This window comes from Scylla paramamosain, chromosome 24, assembly GCF_035594125.1.
Source record: "Scylla paramamosain isolate STU-SP2022 chromosome 24, ASM3559412v1, whole genome shotgun sequence".
Taxonomy (NCBI): Eukaryota; Metazoa; Arthropoda; class Malacostraca; order Decapoda; family Portunidae; genus Scylla; species Scylla paramamosain.
Window position 1 is genome coordinate 19,350,183 of NC_087174.1, and position 19,390 is coordinate 19,369,572.

At 44.3% G+C, this 19,390-nt stretch overlaps 1 protein-coding gene and 1 long non-coding RNA gene across 4 annotated transcripts in view; one reads left to right on the forward strand and one right to left on the reverse strand.

The window, feature by feature from the left end:
• The window catches only part of LOC135112847 (uncharacterized), a 233,143-nt gene that overhangs the window by 130,289 nt on the left and 83,464 nt on the right, over window positions 1–19,390 (reverse strand). For all 3 annotated transcript variants that reach the window (XR_010274579.1, XR_010274578.1, XR_010274577.1), the window contains exon 3: window positions 15,578–15,634. This is a non-coding gene — a long non-coding RNA (uncharacterized LOC135112847). The remainder of the gene's footprint in view (window positions 1–15,577; window positions 15,635–19,390) is intronic.
• The window catches only part of LOC135112846 (zwei Ig domain protein zig-8-like), a 96,654-nt gene continuing 79,235 nt past the window's right edge, over window positions 1,972–19,390 (forward strand). The window contains exon 1 of the mRNA XM_064027727.1: window positions 1,972–3,385. The gene's annotated coding sequence lies outside the window, so the exon portion shown is untranslated. The remainder of the gene's footprint in view (window positions 3,386–19,390) is intronic.

Genomic DNA, 19,390 nt, shown 5'->3' on the forward strand with positions numbered 1-19,390 from the left:
CTACCCAGCACATAGACACACAGAGGATGAGGGATGCACTGCCTGGCAAAACAAAGAACCAGTGTATTACTGCAGACACTAATAAATTAACTTCAATGAGAGTTTTCATGCGCATACTTTTTCGAGCAACAAATACTGATACAGTGAAAAGCTTTTTTTTTTTTTCCCCGCTAGAATCCCTTACGGCTGCTGCTCGTCCTTCCCTCGTGCTGAAGACCACCAAACAGTGAGGACAAGAAGACGCTTGCAAACCCTAAAAAACTCTACGTTAACTGTTCACGGTCCAACTGTCTGCCCAGCACCTACGAGACCACTCGGTAACTCTCTCATTCTTCAAAACCGGTTGGATAAGTTCCTTAGAACAATACGTGACCAACCTTTGTTGGCATACTACTTCCAAACGACCCAGGGAAACAGCCTATTGCATCAAACAAGAACGACGAACCAATTAGGGCGGCGCTGTCAGCGTGACACAGGACTTCGGTCCTGTACTGGAAAACAAGAACACAGGAAGCTTTCAGGTAAATGCCTTTTTTTTAAGCAACTGAGAGACACTGAGAGACTTATAAGCCTTCAATGTTGCACAGACTTTTATGTAGAAGTTCTCAATTAAGCTGACAAGCTGAATATTTTGTTTAGTTGTCGACATGACGGTATAATACTTCCACATCTGTAACTTGCTTCCCGCGCTGATCTGACGAAGCAGCGAGTTACCAGCTGAGCGCCGCTGATCCAGTGTGCCTGTTACTGAATTCTGGGAAAGAAGAGGGAGAGGAAGAAAAGGAAGAGGAGAAGGAGGAGGAAGAGGAGGAAGAGGAGGAGGAGGAGGAGGAGGAAGAGGAGGATATAAAGAAGATGGAAATGGGGGAGAAGGACATGGAGAAGACGGAGAAGGAACAGAAAAAGGAGAAACAACAAAGAAAAACTAAACAGCAATAGACTCGTTGTTCTGTTTCCGGAAACTTTGCTAACAAACAATGAGAATAACAAGATAGCAAAGTGGCAGAAATGAGACGTGGGAGGAGGAGGAGGAGGAGGAGGAGGAGTAAGCGAGCGTCTTCCAAGAACAGATGCAATAGTGGTTAACCAGTGCATCATCCGTCCATCCTTAGTTAAACACACACACACACACACACACACACACACAACCACCCAATACCCAAAAAATGTTAAGCAAAAGAGTCACAGCATCGCGAAAAACAAACAATAATGCCATTCCGAGGTGCTGCTTCCGCCAAGGCTTCCCGATTTGTGGTCCTCGTTTCTCTCTGGTTCCTCGGAGAGCGCCGTGCCTCACCCTCGCCGCCCGAAGCTCAAGGGCCGCGGGATGATAATGTTCGGTTCTATTATTGCATTTTCTCCGGATTGCTAAATGGCTCCTTACCTCGCAATTAGAGAGAGAGAGAGAGAGAGAGAGAGAGAGAGAGAGAGAGAGAGAGAGAGAGAGAGAGAGAGAGAGAGAGAGAGAGAGAGATAGGCAGTGCTGAAAGAAGGGAAAAATCTATCCGTATGAAGAGAGAGGAAAATATGTAACGGAAATAGAGACACAGATCTCATATATGAGGAGAGAGAAAATGGGCTGTGTATATTGGCCGTAAAAGAGACTGTGAGAGGAATTGAGTGAGAGGTACATGAAAGGATGGCACGAGAGAGAGAGAGAGAGAGAGAGAGAGAGAGAGAGAGAGAGAGAGAGAGAGAGAGAGAGAGAGAGAGAGAGAGAGAGAGAGAGAGGGGCGGCAGGGACAGGATAAACGGGAGAGAGATGGAATACAGGTAGAGAAGTTAAGGGAGGGATGGGAAAGGAAGAGAGAGAGAGAGAGAGAGAGAGAGAGAGAGAGAGAGAGAGAGAGAGAGAGAGAGAGAGAGAGAGAGAAAAGGAAGGAACGTGGGAGGGGAAGGGTGGAGCGGGATGGCTGGAGGAGGGAGAGGAGGGGAGAGGCGGCGGAGGAGGGAGAGGGTGGAGGAGAGACCGGCCGCCCAACCAGCTGCCAGTCAGACGCGCCGGGCGGTCGAAGAAGGAACACGTCCGCGACCTCCACTTGCACTTCTTGTACTCTTCCGCCTCCGCCTCAGCCCGCCCTTGCCCTCACCCTCGCCCTCGCCACTCCCAGCACACCGCACCGCCATGAGCACCTGGACGCACATCTGGGAGGGAGGATAGGTCCCCGGGTGACGGCGCCCGGGACGGAGAAGGCAACGATAGAAAAGCAACTTCGACGATTGACAAGGACGGTCTTTTCTTCAGTTCTTTGATGTCCTCTCTGCAACAAAGTGTTCAAGACAGCCCCGGCCAAGTGTGCGGGAGAGAAACAAACTTGGTAATTCTGTGCAAAACGGAAGTTGAAGATCCACGGTGTCTGGCTTGCATTCAGGTGAAGTTCCGCTGGTGAAGGACAAATGCACCTGAGGTATTCGTAGCGACCTCGTGACCAACAAGTGTGACAAGTTCGGCTGCACCTGACACAGACAGCACCCCACGGACCGCAGCTTACCCAGCGTCACTTTGGTAACAGTCCGAACCTCCTGTACAGTCTCGTTACCGTTTAGTCCAAGCACGGTAGGTTTAATGTTAGTCGTCGCGTTTTAATAGACCTTGACCTCACCCACTGTTTGTCTGGCGCAGCGTTTGTGCGTCCAGACTTTTTACTTCGTCGTGTGTAGAGTGTCAAGGAGATCGTTGGTCCTCCCCGCCCCGCCCTGTCCTGCAGGCAGCTGTACCTCTCAAGTCGATGGTCCTCTTTGGTGTTCCGTGTTGTGTATTCGTGTCCGATACATTTCAGTGTTAGTGATCCTCCACCAACGCGTCTCGTCCTCCTCCGCTTCAAGGAGGAAAAGGAAACTATTTCTGTCAACAGGCCACAGGCTGCGACACGCCTCCCAAGACTACACACGCACGTACAGATACATACTTTTATCGTTACTTTTCTAGCCGTTCTGTGTCGTGTGCGTGAATGTTCACCTGAACTGATGAGTAATCCTACACATTAAAAAGGAACACATCAAGACGTTTGTGAATATCCATTTTTACTAACTTCGGCAAATGTTCCTTACCTAATCAAATATCAAAAAAAGATCACTGCGTGTTATGTACTAACGGAAAAAAAAACTATATAAGAAAGACGAAATTAGGGAACATTCCACTGCAAACATTCCCTAGTGAGTGTGTGATACAAGCTGCGGACGCCCAGACCTAGTGACGCCCGGGAACACAACCTGAGCAACAGACTCCTCTTAGAGAATCCTTTCAAGGAATCAAAGACTAAAAGCCAAGAACACAGAGTAAAACTTACTCGGTGCGGTGAACACTACTGACGAAGACTGCAAGGAGTACAAACCAAGAGCACCAGCCACACCCTGGCCCAGCTCACCTGCAAATCAATTAAAGGTAAGATATAACAAATTTATAGGTATTTATCTTCATTTGTAGGTATATGTACACACACACACACACACACACACACACACACACACACACACACACACACACACACACACACACGCACACACATTCACTGCAGTTTTGCCAGAACTGAAGCTGATGTATTCTGCAGAGCAGCAACAAGAACGAAGAAATTAAAAGCTAGGAAAACTAATTACTTTACCTCGCTTTGTTAAAAGAAAATTAGAAAAATGTTCCACACAATTCAATGAGCCATTATAGCGGTCTGCTTGACCAAACTGGTCTGCTAAAGGGCAATAAGAGGTTTAAAGTTGCTAGTTCAATTATAAAACAAAGTTAGTCCTCTACAAGTTTAGATTAATTCACGGTGCCATTATGCATGCAGCACGCCAGCAGCCAGGGCGCCGTGGCGACTCCCAAATAGAGCGTAGAATGTGCTCCTTCCGCCCTTACCAATCAACGCTAAATGAGAACTACAGGCTCCCTCCCTATTCCCTTACCTCTTACCTTACCCTCCAGAGACCTTCCATCCGTGCAACCTTCCCCAGACATCCGGGAGTACCACCAACCTTTCCTTCCCTCCATCTCTCCCTCCCGCCTTCCACCACTCCCTCCAGCCGGCAGCTTCCTCCCAACGCCTTCATAAGCCCCGCTGCTGCTGCGACTTCCCCGGCTCCCCTCCCTGCTGCGTCACTCCGCCGCCCCGTCTCCGCCACGCGAACCTAAAACACCAGCGTCTCGCATCTCTCCGAGAACCCACGGAAAACTCTGTCAAGAAGGAACACCATTCTCTCTCTCTCTCTCTCTCTCTCTCTCTCTCTCTCTCTCTCTCTCTCTCTCTCTCTCTCTCTCTCTCTCTCTCTCTCTGAGTTACTTTGAACACCAAGCCCTTCCTCCTCCTCCTCCTCCTCCTCCTCCTCCTCCTCCTCCTCCTCCTCCTCCTCCCCTCCACCTCCACCTCCACCTCCTCCTCCCTCCCCATGCCCCACCCCCTCGGTGCTTCCTATATTATACCCTTTCCTGCCGCTATCTGCATCCCTTTGCTGCCTACACCTTCATTACTTCTCGCTCGTGGCCTAGTGGCTTAATTAAACCCACCGACTACCTCAGTCTCGAATTCCCCCCAAACATTGCTACCACTGCTATCCCTGCCAACGCTAATGTCACCGCCCCTGCCCCAGCCCCTGCCCCAGCCCCTGAGCCTTGCCTCTGCCCTGTCTCTGTCCCTGCCTCTGCCGCCGCCTTCGCCGCCTCCCTGCCTCGTAAACAGTCACTAGCGCCTCACAGTCTCAGGGAAAAGTGAAGAGATGCGCCACGCCACACATTTTCTGTGGCCATTAAATATTCACACCTTGATATCTCGACTCCTGCTTTCACTTCCGTCAGCGCGCTATCTTTCCCGCCCTCGTACACGCACACACGCACGCACGCACGCACGCACGCACGCACGCACGCACGCACGCACGCACGCACGCACGCACGCACGCACGCACACACACACACACACACACACACATAGTGACAAAACATTCATATAAATTCTCTCTCTCTCTCTCTCTCTCTCTCTCTCTCTCTCTCTCTCTCTCTCTCTCTCTCTCTCTCTCTCTCTCTCTCTCTCTCTCTTACACACACACACACACACACACACACACACACACACTCAAGGTGCAAATTCATTTATATACACGAGCGTGTTATTGCGCAGGTGCTAGTGGAAACACACACACACACACACACACACACACACACACACACACACACACACACACACACTTCGTAAGTGACAATTTGAAAAAAACACATATAGATATTTATTTTCCTCCTGCCAACAGTTGTGGGGAAAAGAGATAAAGGAACCAGCAGAGAGAGAGAGAGAGAGAGAGAGAGAGAGAGAGAGAGAGAGAGAGAGAGAGAGAGAGAGAGAGAGAGAGAGAGAGAGAGGTGCAGACAAGAGAAAATATATAACAAACTAAGTAAAAACAACACAACAATAAACGAGGAGGAAGAACACGGGAATAAAACCATATATGGCGAATGAGTGGAAGAAAGGCAAGAAAGTAAAGATGGCGGAAAAGGGGGAACAGAAAAGAACACAGAATAAAAGAGAAGCACTAGGGGAGAGAAGGAAGGTGAAAGAGATGTAGAAGAGGAACAAGTGAAGGAAGGGGAGAGGGAAGGAAGAGGCAGTGATGTGTAGGTGAGAAGGAAAGAGAAGGAGAGAAGGAAGGATAGATGTGTAAGGATAAAGAACATCAACACAGACAAATTCAGTCATAAAATATAATATAGACTTGTAGCCTAGAGAGAGAGAGAGAGAGAGAGAGAGAGAGAGAGAGAGAGAGAGAGAGAGAGAGAGAGAGAGAGAGAGAGAGAGAGAGAGTAGGTGATGTGAAACAATCTTCCATTTACTAATAGTGTTGGAACTCCCGAAGGAAATCTAAGATTCTCTTCTCTCTCTCTCTCTCTCTCTCTCTCTCTCTCTCTCTCTCTCTCTCTCTCTCTCTCTCTCTCTCTCTCTCTCTCTCTCTCTGCTAATGATTCTCGCTGTTCTCTCGGCGTAAGGAGATGCTGTTATATTTTCACCGAAGCGTCATCACGTGCCCACGAGGTTCCTAAACGCAAGGAAATGCAAGGCAGAAGGTAAACTTTCCACGTTATCATCTGCAATTCTCCTCTCGTGTACGTGTGAGAGTCTCCTTTATTTCCTTCAACTCCATGCTTTGTTTCCCTTGTTTTTCCTTCGTAACAGGATAGTAATCTTTTTTCCTTTTTTTCCCTCTTGCGTATACTTTTTTTTATTTCTTACTCTAGTTTACCTCCGGATAAGATTCATAAAGTATCTTCTCGTAAATACTTCCACTGTGAGACTCAAAGATCCTCGTTTACATATGTTTAAAAGAAGGGACTGGACATGGAATACGAGGGGAGAGAGAGAGAGAGAGAGAGAGAGAGAGAGAGAGAGAGAGAGAGAGAGAGAGAGAGAGAGAGAGAGAGAGAGAGAGAGAGAGAGAGAGAGAGAGAGAGAGAGAGAGAGAGAGAGGAAGAAATGCCCCCTAGCAAAAAGGGGAAATAAGGGAGGAGGGTATAGGAGAGTGGCGCAAGGTGGGAGTAAAGGGAAAGGATGTAAAAATGAAAAGAAAAGGCAAGGGAGGTGAAAGGAAGGAAGTGAATGGATGTGGAGGGAAAGAGAGAAGGAAAAACTCGAGGAATGTAAAGAGAGAATGCGAGAAAGTAGAGAGGCGAGAAGGTGGAAAAAGGACATGCGGCAGAAGGAGGGAGGGAAACCAAAAAGAGACCAGAGGAGGGAAGTGGATGAATAAAGAGGGAAAGCAAAGAAGGAAACTAGACAACAGGCAAATGGTGGAAGGTGAAAAAAGTGAAGGAAAGGAAAGGGCACGAAAACAAGGAAGAAGTTGATGCATAAAGAAAGAAAAAGGAAACAAGAAAAACAGATAAAGAAAGGAAAAATGTGAAAGAAGTGGATGGAAGGAAGGAATGAGGGAAAACAAATAAGGTAAGTGGATTATTTAAGAGCAAAAAGACAAGAAAAAACAAAAACATGAAAATAGACTGAAGTGGAACAGGTGAGCAAAAAAAAAAACTAAACTATAAGAAAAAGATGAAAAATATGAAAGAAAAAAGAAAAACAAAAGAAAATAGATGAATAAAGAGAAAAAAATGAACAAAAAAGCACAGAAAACAAGAAAATGGTGGAGGAGGGGGAAGAGGGTGGAATAAGTGGATGAAAGGAAAGACCGCAGAAAGAGAGGAGAGGAGGAGGAAACTGCAAGAGATTTTGGTGTAAAGCCGCGGAGGTGTCTGTAGGAAGTGAGAAACTTGTCGCATTTGCCCTACAATGCACCAACCCCATCCTCGCGGGAATCACTTCGCTTGGCTTCTTTGATCTGACCTGAGCAACAAGACCCCACACACACACACACACACACACACACACACACACACGCAGACACGAAGCTGTATATTTTCTTTTCATGACTGTGACATATTTCTATTCACCCGTCATAAATCGTACCAGGTTACACACACACACACACACACACACACACACACACATTTTTCTTTTTCTTTTCCTACATCAAATTGAAACTAAAGCAATATAATTCCATAAGCATAATTAAAACACAAGTGGTGGCAGTGGTGGGATAGCTTTAAGGAAGAAAGAAGAAAGGAAAGGAAAGGAACAAAAGAAATCGCTATGGATATGCAATTACCTTCCTCTCTTTTTAAGACAAAACCTTCACTGTCTCCAAGGAAAATCTGGATCCCGATGGTGGTTTCTTCCCAAGAAACGCTGCGTTGGCTAAATGGGATCACTAAAACCCTAATAATATACCTGACACGCTGTGGTGAACCGGCTCTCAGATAACCTCCTTTCCCTTTTCTTTTTTCCTCATTAAATCTGAGTCCGCGCGTGACCATCTAAAGGAAGCCAGGCAGAAGACTCAGCACACACACCATATCAGGGGCCAAAATATTATCCGAGTTGACATAGTTGCACGGGAAACTTGCTTCGCTCAAGTGGCACTATCGCGTTGTTTACAGGACTTGATACAGAGCCCAACTTCCACTTGCCCGGCTCAGACAGCATCCCCGAGACCAACTTTAGGTCCCGTGGTCTTTTCTCCTATCCAGATCCTTTCTGTGTTTACTTCCTCGAGGACATCCTTGGCCATACCACTTGAGAGGTGGAAAGAGCGGGAAAGAGAGCGAGAGACAGGGATGGAGTATTAAGAAAGACACACACAAAAAAAGATAAGGAAAGGTGCCATTCTTGCCTCAGTCAAGATACAAAGCCGGTGAACGCCGATAAGTTGAGCCTGGTGCTTCATCCCACTTCCTCGAGTCCTTTGTAGCTTCATGACCCCCTCCCCGCGGCCTCCCCGTCAGACACCGTCCTTCTAGACTTTAACATCTCGGTTCACGAAATAGTTGGGAGGCTTCGAGCTCTCCCGCGCTGAGGTAGTCACTGAGTCGAAATTGCCTCCTTCCTCCTGAAATAGTTGATACTTGTTCCAAGGCAGGTGAAAAGAGAGAAGTGGTTGAGGAAGAAGAGGAGGAAGATGCACTCGAAGAGCAGAACGCAGAGAGCGAGGATGAGCATGAGTAAGAGAGGACGAGGCAGAGATTGTGCAAATTAAGGAAATGGTAGGGAATATAAGACAGAAAAACAAAAATTACATAAAAATAAAGAATACTGACTTGTATACAATGAATGCACCTTAATGAGCGATTTAACAAATTGTCTGAAAGCAGAATAGAAATGTTAGAAGGCTCCTCCCTCTCTAACTGTTTCTCTTCCACACAACCCGCAGTTTAAAGGAAAATCATACATGGAAATTTGTGTTGAACATTGCATTAAAATACCGGAAGTTATGCATATGACTTGAAACGAAGAAAACATAACAAAGAGTAACAGTAAGAATAACAACAATAATAATAATAATAATAATAATAATAATAATAATAATAATAATAATAACAATAATAATAATAATAATAATAATAACAATAACAAAAAAAGTAATATTACAGCCACTATGTCAAAAACCGGACAACAATTGGCTTTGTGATGAAAAAAAAAAAGACTAAGAATGATCCGCTATATTATGAACACGCTGCTGCAATTATCAAAAGGCACATTAGAGATCAACGCTAACATATACACCACACTTTTTGTTTCCGGACGCTAATCCATGCGAGCTTTTCCTGGAAACTGACCAATTTTGCGTTCACAACATTCTTACTAAGTTTACTACACATATCAATGAAAGGTTCCAGGGAAAAGAGAGTGATTTCTGCTATAATGTTTTCCTCTAGTGTGCTTCCCTTTACTTTCCGTCTCTGCATTGATTCTACGTTAAAAATCTCCAGGCGAATGACATTACCGAACTTACAGTATTAAGAATCTTGTTGACCTTAATAATGTCTTCACGGAAAATAAGAAGGAAAGGTAAGAGGAGGAGGAGGAGGAGGAGGAGGAGGAGGAGGAGGAGGAGGAGGAGGAGGAGGAGGAGGAGGAGGAGGAGGAGCAGGAGGAGGAAGAAGAGCAGGAGGAGGAGGAGGAGGAGGAGGAGGAGGAGGAGGAGGAGGAGGAGAAGGAGGTAAAGGAGGAGGAGGAGAAGGAGGTAGAGGAGGAGGAGGAGGAAGTGAAAAATGACGATGAAAACGAGGAAGACAAGGGCGAAGACGTGGGCGAAAAAAGGGAAAAGGAGGAGGAGGACGAAGAGGGAGTTGATGATGATGACGAAGAGGAGGAAGAAGAAAAGGATTAGAAAAGAAAGGAAAACGACGATAAAAACGAAAAAAGAACGAAGACGTGCACGAAAAGAAAGAGAAGGAAAAGGAAGAAGAGGAGTTAAAGAAGGATGGAAAATACGAAGTGGAGGAGGAGGAAGAGAGAGAGAGAGGACGAGGAGCAGAGCGAAGACTAAGGTTCTGAGGGAGACGCAGCCATAAGGACAAGATGGATAGTACAACGAAAGGGAAGGTGGGAAGAGAGAGGAGGTCACAGACTGGAAAGGAATTATGAGAGAGGAGGGGAAGACGAGCGTGAAACTTCTAAGGCCAGAAAATGGGAGAAGCGAAGAGAATAGATAAGAAAGGCTGAGAGAAACTTAAAAAAAAAAAAGGGGTGACACGGAGGAATGACAAAGGAGGTGCAAAAATAAGGAGGGATAAAAATTTTGAGAAAATAGGAAGAGAAAAAACGACGGAGGAGGAAGAGGAGGAGGAGGAAGATAAGCACGTTGGGATGGACGGTGACGGAAATGATAGAGGAAATGAAATATAAGAGGAAAAGAAGGCTATGAAAGAGATGAGGACAGCGGCGATGACAGTGACGAAGGCGAAAGGAGCGGGAGAAGCAACGTGTAATCCGATTGGAGTTAATTGCGAAAGGAAAATCCCTTAAACTCACATTTAAGCGATCGATTCAACCCTGGACCCTCGGCACCAGACGATCTTGTTATTATTATCATTGCAGTAGTAGTAGTAGAAGTAGTAGTAGTAGTAGTAGTAGTAGTAGTAGTAGTCTTCAAAAGTTCTCAGTAGCAGCAGCTGGAGCAACAATAACAATAACAGCAATAGTAGTAATAGTAGTAATAGAAAGAGAACGATGTGTAAGAGGAGGAGTCGGCGGCAGCGGGGGCAGAGAAGGAGGAGGAGGAGGAGGAGTACTTATCTACAGAACAATGCTTCTTCTCACGGACTTTCTCTTTCCTTTTCTCTGAGTTGTTCTGTTTCTTCCCTTCCTCCTCCTCCTCCTCCTCCTCCTCCTCCTCCTCCTCCTCCTCCTCCTCCTCCTCCTCCTCCTCCTCCTCCCGCCCAGGAGATTCACGGTGTCTTCCTCCTCCCGCCACTGAATCTTTCCGCCCTCAGGACTTCCCGGCCACCTCTCCTCCCGCCGCGAATCGTGATGCCTTTCGTTGTTTCCCGTGACGTGAAGCGCTTCCCAATCCTCGTTCCTCCCGCCCCTCCAACGTCGTCTTCTTTATTCTAGCATTTCCTTGACTTCCTCTTCTTTCAGCTTGATTTTTCTTCCTTGTCATTTTTTTTTCGTTTTTTTTTTTTTGAGAGAGTGTTTTACTTTCCTGGTTCTTTTACTCGTTTTTTTTCTTTGTATCGTTTTGTTTTTATTCTTGTTTTATTGTTGGTTTGTTTGTTTTTAGTACTTTCTCATCCTCCTTTTCCTTTTCGTTTTCTTCTACTTTTCTTTCATTTTTCCTTCGTCTTTCTTATATCTTTCTTCCTCTTCTTCTTCCTTCCTTTACTCGTTTCCTCTATCCTTCCACTTCCTTCATCTTTATTTTCTCTCATTTTTTTTCTTTTTCCCTTCGTCCTTCCATGTTAGGTAATCAAAAGACTTTCAATTACTTGTCACTCCTTCGTCATTACCCCTCATTCCTTCCTCTCTCATTTCCACAGCGCAAGAAATACATCAACCAAAGGAAAAGAAAATAACTGGTAGAGAAATACGTCGTTACAAACATAGAAAAACACAAAGAAAACGTGTATTATGGATGTAACTTTATCCTATTGATTTCCAAACAACGAGTGTTTAGTTCTGGGCAAAATACGAAGCCTCTTCAAATCGTAATCTACGCACCGAAAGGATTAGCAATGAAATTTGTGAATTCAATTAATCCAAAACCCAAACTTACTTCAACCTAACCTATCCCTTGGCTAGAAATGCTAAGGCTTCTTCAATGCTAAGGTTACTTCAATATCATCGAAGAAAACTATAGAATGAACAACTTTTTTCAAATATACACGACTTTCTCTCTTTTTTTTTATGACAAATGTTCACGATCACCAAATCATATACAATAAATAACGACAGTAAGTAAATATGGGAACAAAATATTACACGAGACACTTATGACTCACAGTAAGTAAGAGTGAGGGATAGGAGTGAGGAATGTTGGGAATGAGAAAATGGGAAAGAGGGAGAACGGGAGGAGGAGGAGGAGGAGGAGGAGGAAGAGAAAGAGGAAGGTGGAAGAAAATGGAGAGTAGGAGGATAAGTGGGTATAATTACAGGAAAAGATAAAGGAACTATTTGGCCTGAGGATAAAGAGGTTTCCAAGTAATAGTCGTACACTTTCTCCACGGCACACCAAAAAGAAATAATCTCCTTGATATCTCTATTCATGCAATCCAATACGCGACTCTCAGTGAAAGGAGCGTTGGTAACCCCACCTAATACCAGAGTTCATGAAAGGAGTGTCTGGGATGAAAACTTTTCCTCAACTAACTTTGAAACCCTACCTTACCTTACCTTACCTCTCTCTATCTTATGTAATCTGACTTTACCTAATCTTTGCCTGCCTTAACTAGTCTTATAATGGTTTTACCTAATCTTATCTTGTTATGACTCTTTAACAAACCAAATTCTATAACGACCTCTCCTAGCCTTACCTTACTTTGTCACTTTAACTTAACCTATCTAAATGACAACTTTCTTTAATAAAATTTAAATGTATAATAATGTACGTAAATGAGTGAGTGTGTGAGTGAGCGAGTGAGTGAGTGAGTGAGTGAGTGAGTAAGGAAGGATAGAAAAAAGGCAGGAAGGAAGAAAGGTAAGTAGTTAAGTAGACAGGAAGGAAGAAAGAAAGGAAGGAAAGGAAGAAAGAAAAAAGAAACAAAGAAACAAAAAAAGAAAGAGAAAGAACGAAAGGAAGGAAGGATGGATGGAAGGAAGGAAGCAATATCTAAGTAAATAAATAAACAAATAGAGAAAAAAAAAAAGTTTGAAAATATCTATTAATATAAACAAAACAAGCAAAAGGAATTAAGTAATGGCTTGGAAGACGCGAGAGGCGAAGGAAGGGAGATACTGAGCGTGACAGAAGAAGCACACAAACAAATGAAGTGTCACAGGAAGCCATGAGATAGTGACAAGGAGAGAGAGAGAGAGAGAGAGAGAGAGAGAGAGAGAGAGAGAGAGAGAGAGAGAGAGAGAGAGAGAGAGAGAGAGAGAGAGAGAGAGAGAGAGAGAGAGAGAGAGAGAGAGAGAGAGAGAGAGAGAGTCTAACCAATCCACTAATTAATTGAACCCATTAAGAAAAAAATAATGCTTACAACACGCGCAACGTCTCAACTTACACACACACACACACACACACACACACACACACACACACACACACGACAAAAAGCAGGAAAAAAAAACATCCATTAAATTAACTCACACCTTTCATTAGTCCACCAAAAAATAAATAAATAAAAAATAAATAAAAAAAGACAAAATCTCAGAAAATAAGCAACTTAACTCACCTTCAAAAATCGATATCTTTCAAAGGGTCAGAATGAGAGGCTGAAAAATGGTAGCAGGTGAAGAGGGAACAGCAAGAGCGAGATGGGGAGGCAGAATGGATGGAATAGGGAGAAGATGGCTTAAGGGGAGAGGAAATTCGAGAGGAGTGCAGGGAATGGAGGAAGAGAGGAAAGAAAAGGAGAGAATAGGTAGGGAGGAAAACTAATGACTAGGGAGACTAAATAAGAACACAGGATTGAGGAAGAGAAAAGTAAAGATGAATAAAAAGATGAGATGAAAGAAGGAAAGAGCAAAAGGGAAACGAGAGACAAAAAAAAAAAAACGTTGAAAGAGACAATTAAGAAGGACATAGAAAATTATACAAGAAAAAAAGAACGTATAGAACAGAAAATATAAGGGAGTAAAAATCAGTACAAGGAGATACTGTGTAAGGGAAGAGGAAGGGGAAGACAAAAAGAAAATAAAGAAAACGTGGAATGGAGTCCTTGTTATGGTTAATGGGGAGGGGAATCTTAATGTAGTAGGGATATTCTCTCTCTCTCTCTCTCTCTCTCTCTCTCTCTCTCTCTCTCTCTCTCTCTCTCTCTCTCTCTCTCTCTCTCTCTCTCTCTCTCTCTCATTCTTTTCTGTCTTTCATATTTCAGAGACAAATATTCTTTCAATGTATATTGTTTTCCATTGTCTTTGTTTAAGATTTCCTTCCAGTTGATCTCCCACCCCCGCTCTCTCTCTCTCTCTCTCTCTCTCTCTCTCTCTCTCTCTCTCTCTCTCTCTCTCTCTCTTCATTCAGCATCGAGTTATGGGAGAATGTTGCGTTAGTTTTTCCTTTTGTTTTGGCTCCGGGCAGGTAAAGAAGGAAGGTAGGTGGTTCTTTTCTCCCCAAGCCCACCGGCACTTAAGTAGGAAGGTGCGCCGGGAATCAGAAGGCTCGCCAGGTAAAGTAAAGTACGGTAAAGGGTGGTAAGGTTAAGTAAGGAAAGGTAAGGTTAGGTAAGGTGAGGCGAGGTAATGGAAAGATAAGAAAAGGTAAAGTAAGGTTATATAGAGTATAGAGTAACAGGAGATAAGTTCAGGTAAGGTGAGGTGAGGTGAGCTAAGGTAAGATAAGGTAAAATAAGGTAAGGCAGTGTGAAATGAGGTGAGGTGAAGTGAGGTGAGGAAGTGAGATGAGGTGAGATGAGATGAGGTAACAGAAAGGACGGGAAGGAAAGATAAAAAGACAAGATGGGAAAAAAACGGAAAGTGTTAGTTAAGATAATGTAAGTTTGCAGAGACAAAGATTAGAGGTGGAACGGAAGGTAGAGGTGGGGACAGGTAAAGGAAAGATAAGAGGATGAGAAAAGATAAGGAGGCGTAACAGAAAGGGTCGACGGTTAAAGGTAAGTAGGTAGAGAAAGGCAAAAGACGGACGTACTGACAAACAATGGTAAAAAAAATAAGATAGATAAATGGCTAGAGAAAACCAAAATATGACCATTTTAGTGGCAGGGGAAAAATCAAAATAAAAGCAAGATAAACGAGTAAATAAAGGTAAGAAGAGAGCAAACTGGCCGGGAAGGAGAGAAAGCAAAGGCTGTGGAGGAGAAAAACCGTGGAAAAAGTTACAAATCTGAGAGGTAAGGACTGAGAAAAAGAAATGTTCAATGATATCTTTAAGGACAGCCACTCCACTCACTCCAGACGAACCTTGACCTCTTTGGACTGAAATTATTTTTATCTCTTCTCCATTCCTCCTCCCTCGGGCTCGGCGGGACGGGCGATCTATACAGAAACCCCTGAAGTAAAAAGAAACCAGCGGGGAGGAAGAAAAAGAAAGGCGAAGGAAAGGAAACAGATGACGCCACGGGGAAACTAAGCAAAATATAAATAAGAAAACAAACTAGGAAGACATGAACCGGAAAAAAAGAACTCAGACTAATAGTTTAATAAGATACCACGAAACTTCCCACCAAACAAATTTATAAACTGAAACCAAAATTAACACAGTTACTAAGACACTCCCAAGAATGAAAATAAACAACTCTATATATATATAAAAAAAAGAAATATACGTAAGAAAGAAACACTATTAATTAAAAAAAGAAAACCAAACACAAGAATCACACACACAAAAAAAAAAAAAACAAGAAAGCAAAACAAACTACACCCAAAACATTAATTAATATCACACCAAGAAACTATTCCCGTCCTCCTTCCCGGTTCCATTTCAGCCATGCAATCTCTAAACTGCAGCCCACAGATACAGTCAAGGCAAGGCTGCTTCATATCTCCCGGTACGTGGCGTGAGTGTCTGCAGGTGTGGCTGTATGTGACTATATACGACTCAGGACATGCAAGGTAAGGGAGAGAACACACCTGGCGGGAGTGGGAGTGCTTACCTGTGTTGGGGAGGCGAGGAGCGACGACTCACGAGGATCAGTCCCTTAGCTTCTCGTCTGGAAAGAAATAAATGAATGGTTATGATGCTCGCCCGGCAGAATGGTTACGAGGAAGGAGAGAAGGGAGGTGAGAAGGAGTGGATGGTGGGAGGCGAGGAGAGGAGGGAGAGGAGGACAGCAAAGTGAGGGAAGGAGAGTAAGTAAAGCAGTCGAGAGGAGGGAAATAGGAAGAAGACGGAAGGAACTGAAAAGAGGTGCAAAAGGGAAGGACAGAAGAGAGAGAACAGGGGAGTTGATGAGAGGAAGGAAGGGAGCTGAAGAAGAGGAGAAAGGGTAAAATAAAAGGGAGAAGAGGAAGAAAGGGGGTTGAAGGAGATAAGATGAGGAGGGAGGGGAGTTAAGGAGGAAGGAGAGAGGAAGAAGGGGTAACGAGGGGACATGACAGAGAGGGAGAGGTGGCTTCCCAGTAAACAAAGGCGTAATAACTGGCGGCAGGTACAACTGGAAGTGCTTCGCTGAATCTTCCTGAATAATTAATCCTATGACCGTTTACTTCTCAATGAATTTCCATGCAAGTACGTTATATCCGCACGTAACCTCGTCCTTCCACCTTTTCTTTGTTCTTTGTTCTTCTTCTTCTTCTTCTTCTTGCGTCCAGCCATTCATAGCCTCGTTATATTTATAGCAGAAAACGAGAAGACGACTCAGCACCGTTTCTTTTTTGTTCTCCTTCCTTTTTGTTGTCAATATCTCATCGGGGGAACATCCCGCCCGGTGACTTATGGACACGAGCCTTTTCTTCTTCCCTACTAACCATTTATATAATCTCCTAAGAGCTTACATATATATCACTCGACATTTATCGACGTGAACAATCGTAAGGGCAAGATCAGTGATCAGTGATCGTCAGAGAAAGTGGTACAGAACAGTCGTGCTTATTAAATCAGTGATCGTCAGAGAAAGTGGTACAGAACAGTTGTGCTTATTAAATCTACTTCGGAAGGTGGACGCAGTACATACGCGTTCTCAACCTCCTCTCCTTCGTACTCTTCTAACGCCCTCACACAGAGATGTTCTAGTCTTTTTGTCCACTTCAGTGATCACCAGTAGAGGTAGTGAAGAAGATTCGTGCCTATCAAATCTACTTCAAAGGCCAGGGGCAGTACACTCGTTACTTCTGTCTCTACTTTTCTGTACTCTTGAACCGCCGCTACACAAACTCGTTTTAACCTGAGGGGAGGGCGAAGCTAAAGGTCCTGAGGGAGAACTGGGATACAAAGCTGAGGATAACTTTGTCCAAACAAGCCGTTCTGATGCAAAGTGTGGAAGCCAGAGATCAGGGCAAGGGTGGCTGCAAAGGAACGGCGGGGGGAGAAGAACGCACATACACACACACATACACACACACATTTATCGGCTCCTTTTTAGGGACAGGCATCTCAGTGCGCTTTTTCTTTATAAGTATATTTTGTAGCCATTGGCCAGTACAGCTCTTGCATAAACACACACACACACACACACACACACACATACACACACACACACACACACCTCTCCTCTGACCTTGCAAGACTCAAAACATTCCTTAAAAAAAAAAAAATACACATACATCATAAGAATGATTTTTTCCACCCACCAATCGTACGTGACTTTAACATCAATGAAGATAACGATGTCTACGTAACTACACTTAATTCCCTCTGTCCTACACGACAATCTTATTTACGCCCTACCCCGCTACAATTTCCCCGTCACCTGACCTTGGGCGCAGCTGGCGAGACAGTGCTTGGCAGGGAAGGCATGAAAGGCCGCGTGACATGACAACACGGCACACGCACGCACACACACACACACACACACACACACACACACACACACACACACACACACACTTTCAGGAATCGATACACCTGCTCCAAACACTTCTCTTCTCCTTTTCTCTTCTTCTACTACTCCTTCTCCTTCTCCTCCTCCTCTTCCTCCTCCTCCTCCTCCTCCTCCTCCTCCTCCTCCTCCTCCTCCTCCTCCTCCTCCTCCTCCTCCTCCTCCTCCTTCTCCTCCACCTCCAGCTGCTGCTGTCTTCTTCACCTCCACCATCTCTATTTTTTTTTTATTCTTTGTCTTCTCCTCCTCCTCCTCCTTTTGTCTTGTTCACTTTTAACACCTCTGGTCTTATTCTTTTCTTCTTCTTGCTCTACGTCCTCCTCCTCCACTATCTCCTTTCTGTTCATTTCAGATAACAATATTTACTACAGTTAAAACCTCCCCTAATAACAAGACAGTTATGACTGCAACCACAACAATAACAACTTGTGTAATAATAATGATAACCATAACAATAATAATAATAATAATAACAATAATAATAATGATAATAACAATAATAACAATAATATTAATAATAATAATAAAAATTAATTATTATTATTATTGGCGGCAGCACTAGTAGCAATAAAAGTAAAAACAATAGCACCAATGATGGATATTTAAAAACATCACCAACGATTATATACAGCAGCTCTCCTCCTCCTCCTCCTCCTCCTCCTCCTTCTCCTCCTCTTCCATGGGTGGAAAATTTGTTTAAAAATTCTTGGTTTATACGCGTGGGAAGTGGCAAAAAAGAGAGAGAGAGAGAGAGAGAGAGAGAGAGAGAGAGAGAATACGCGTGGGAAGTGGCAAAAAGAGAGAGAGAGAGAGAGAGAGAGAGAGAGAGAGAGAGAGAGAGAGAGAGAGAGAGAGAGAGAGAGAGAGAGAGAGAATACGCGTGGGAAGTGGCAAAAGAGAGAGAGAGAGAGAGAGAGAGAGAGAGAGAGAGAGAGAGAGAGAGAGAGAGAGAGAGAGAGAGAGAGAGAGACAGACAGACAGACAGACAGACAGACAGACAGACAGACAGACAGACAGGCAGACAGGCAGACAGAGAGATAGAGAGATAGATAGATAGATAGATAGATAGAGAGAGAGAGAGAGAGAGAGAGAGAGAGAGAGAGAGAGAGAGAGAGAGAGAGAGAGAGAGAGAGAGAGAGAGAGAGAGAGAGAGAGAGAGAGAGAGAGAGAGAGAGAGAGAGACAGACAGACAGACAGACAGACAGACAGACAGACAGACAGACAGAGAGAGAGAGAGAGAGAGAGAGAGAGAGAGAGAGAGAGAGAGAGAGAGAGAGAGAGAGAGAGAGAGAGAGAGAGAGAGAGAGAGAGAGACAGACAGACAGACAGACAGACAGACAGACAGACAGACAGACAGAGAGAGAGAGAGAGAGAGAGAGAGAGAGAGAGAGAGAGAGAGAGAGAGAGAGAGAGAGAGAGAGAGATAACTGGTACACTGTGACTGAGCCGGACATGCCAGGCCCAACGAGGCGCCAGCGGGAGAGGAGGGGCGGCTCCCTTGCTTCGACAGGAGGAGAGTACCGCTCAAGGCCCCATCTCTTCCTCCTCCTCCTCCTCCTCTTCGCCTTTCTCCTTCTTTTTTACTTTATTTTCTCTCGTTCCCTTCACTTCCCCCAAGCTTATGTTTTCCTCTCAGCTTCATACAATTGTTTCTCCTGCTGCTGCTGCTGCTGTTGCTCTAGTTGTTCCTTCTGCTTCTCCTCCTCCTCCTTCTTTGTCTTTATCCTCCTCCTATTTATTCTCCTACTATTCATGTGTTTTGCTGGGATTTTCTTGATTTCTTAACTGATTTTTTTTCTGTTTCGTCTCTTTCGTTTACTTCTTTTCTTTCAGTCAGTAATAAGTCCCATTGTCATTTTTTTTTTAATACACACATTTTTTGCTTCATTGTCATCACTTCTACAGTTTAGGTTACAATAGCTCCTTCTC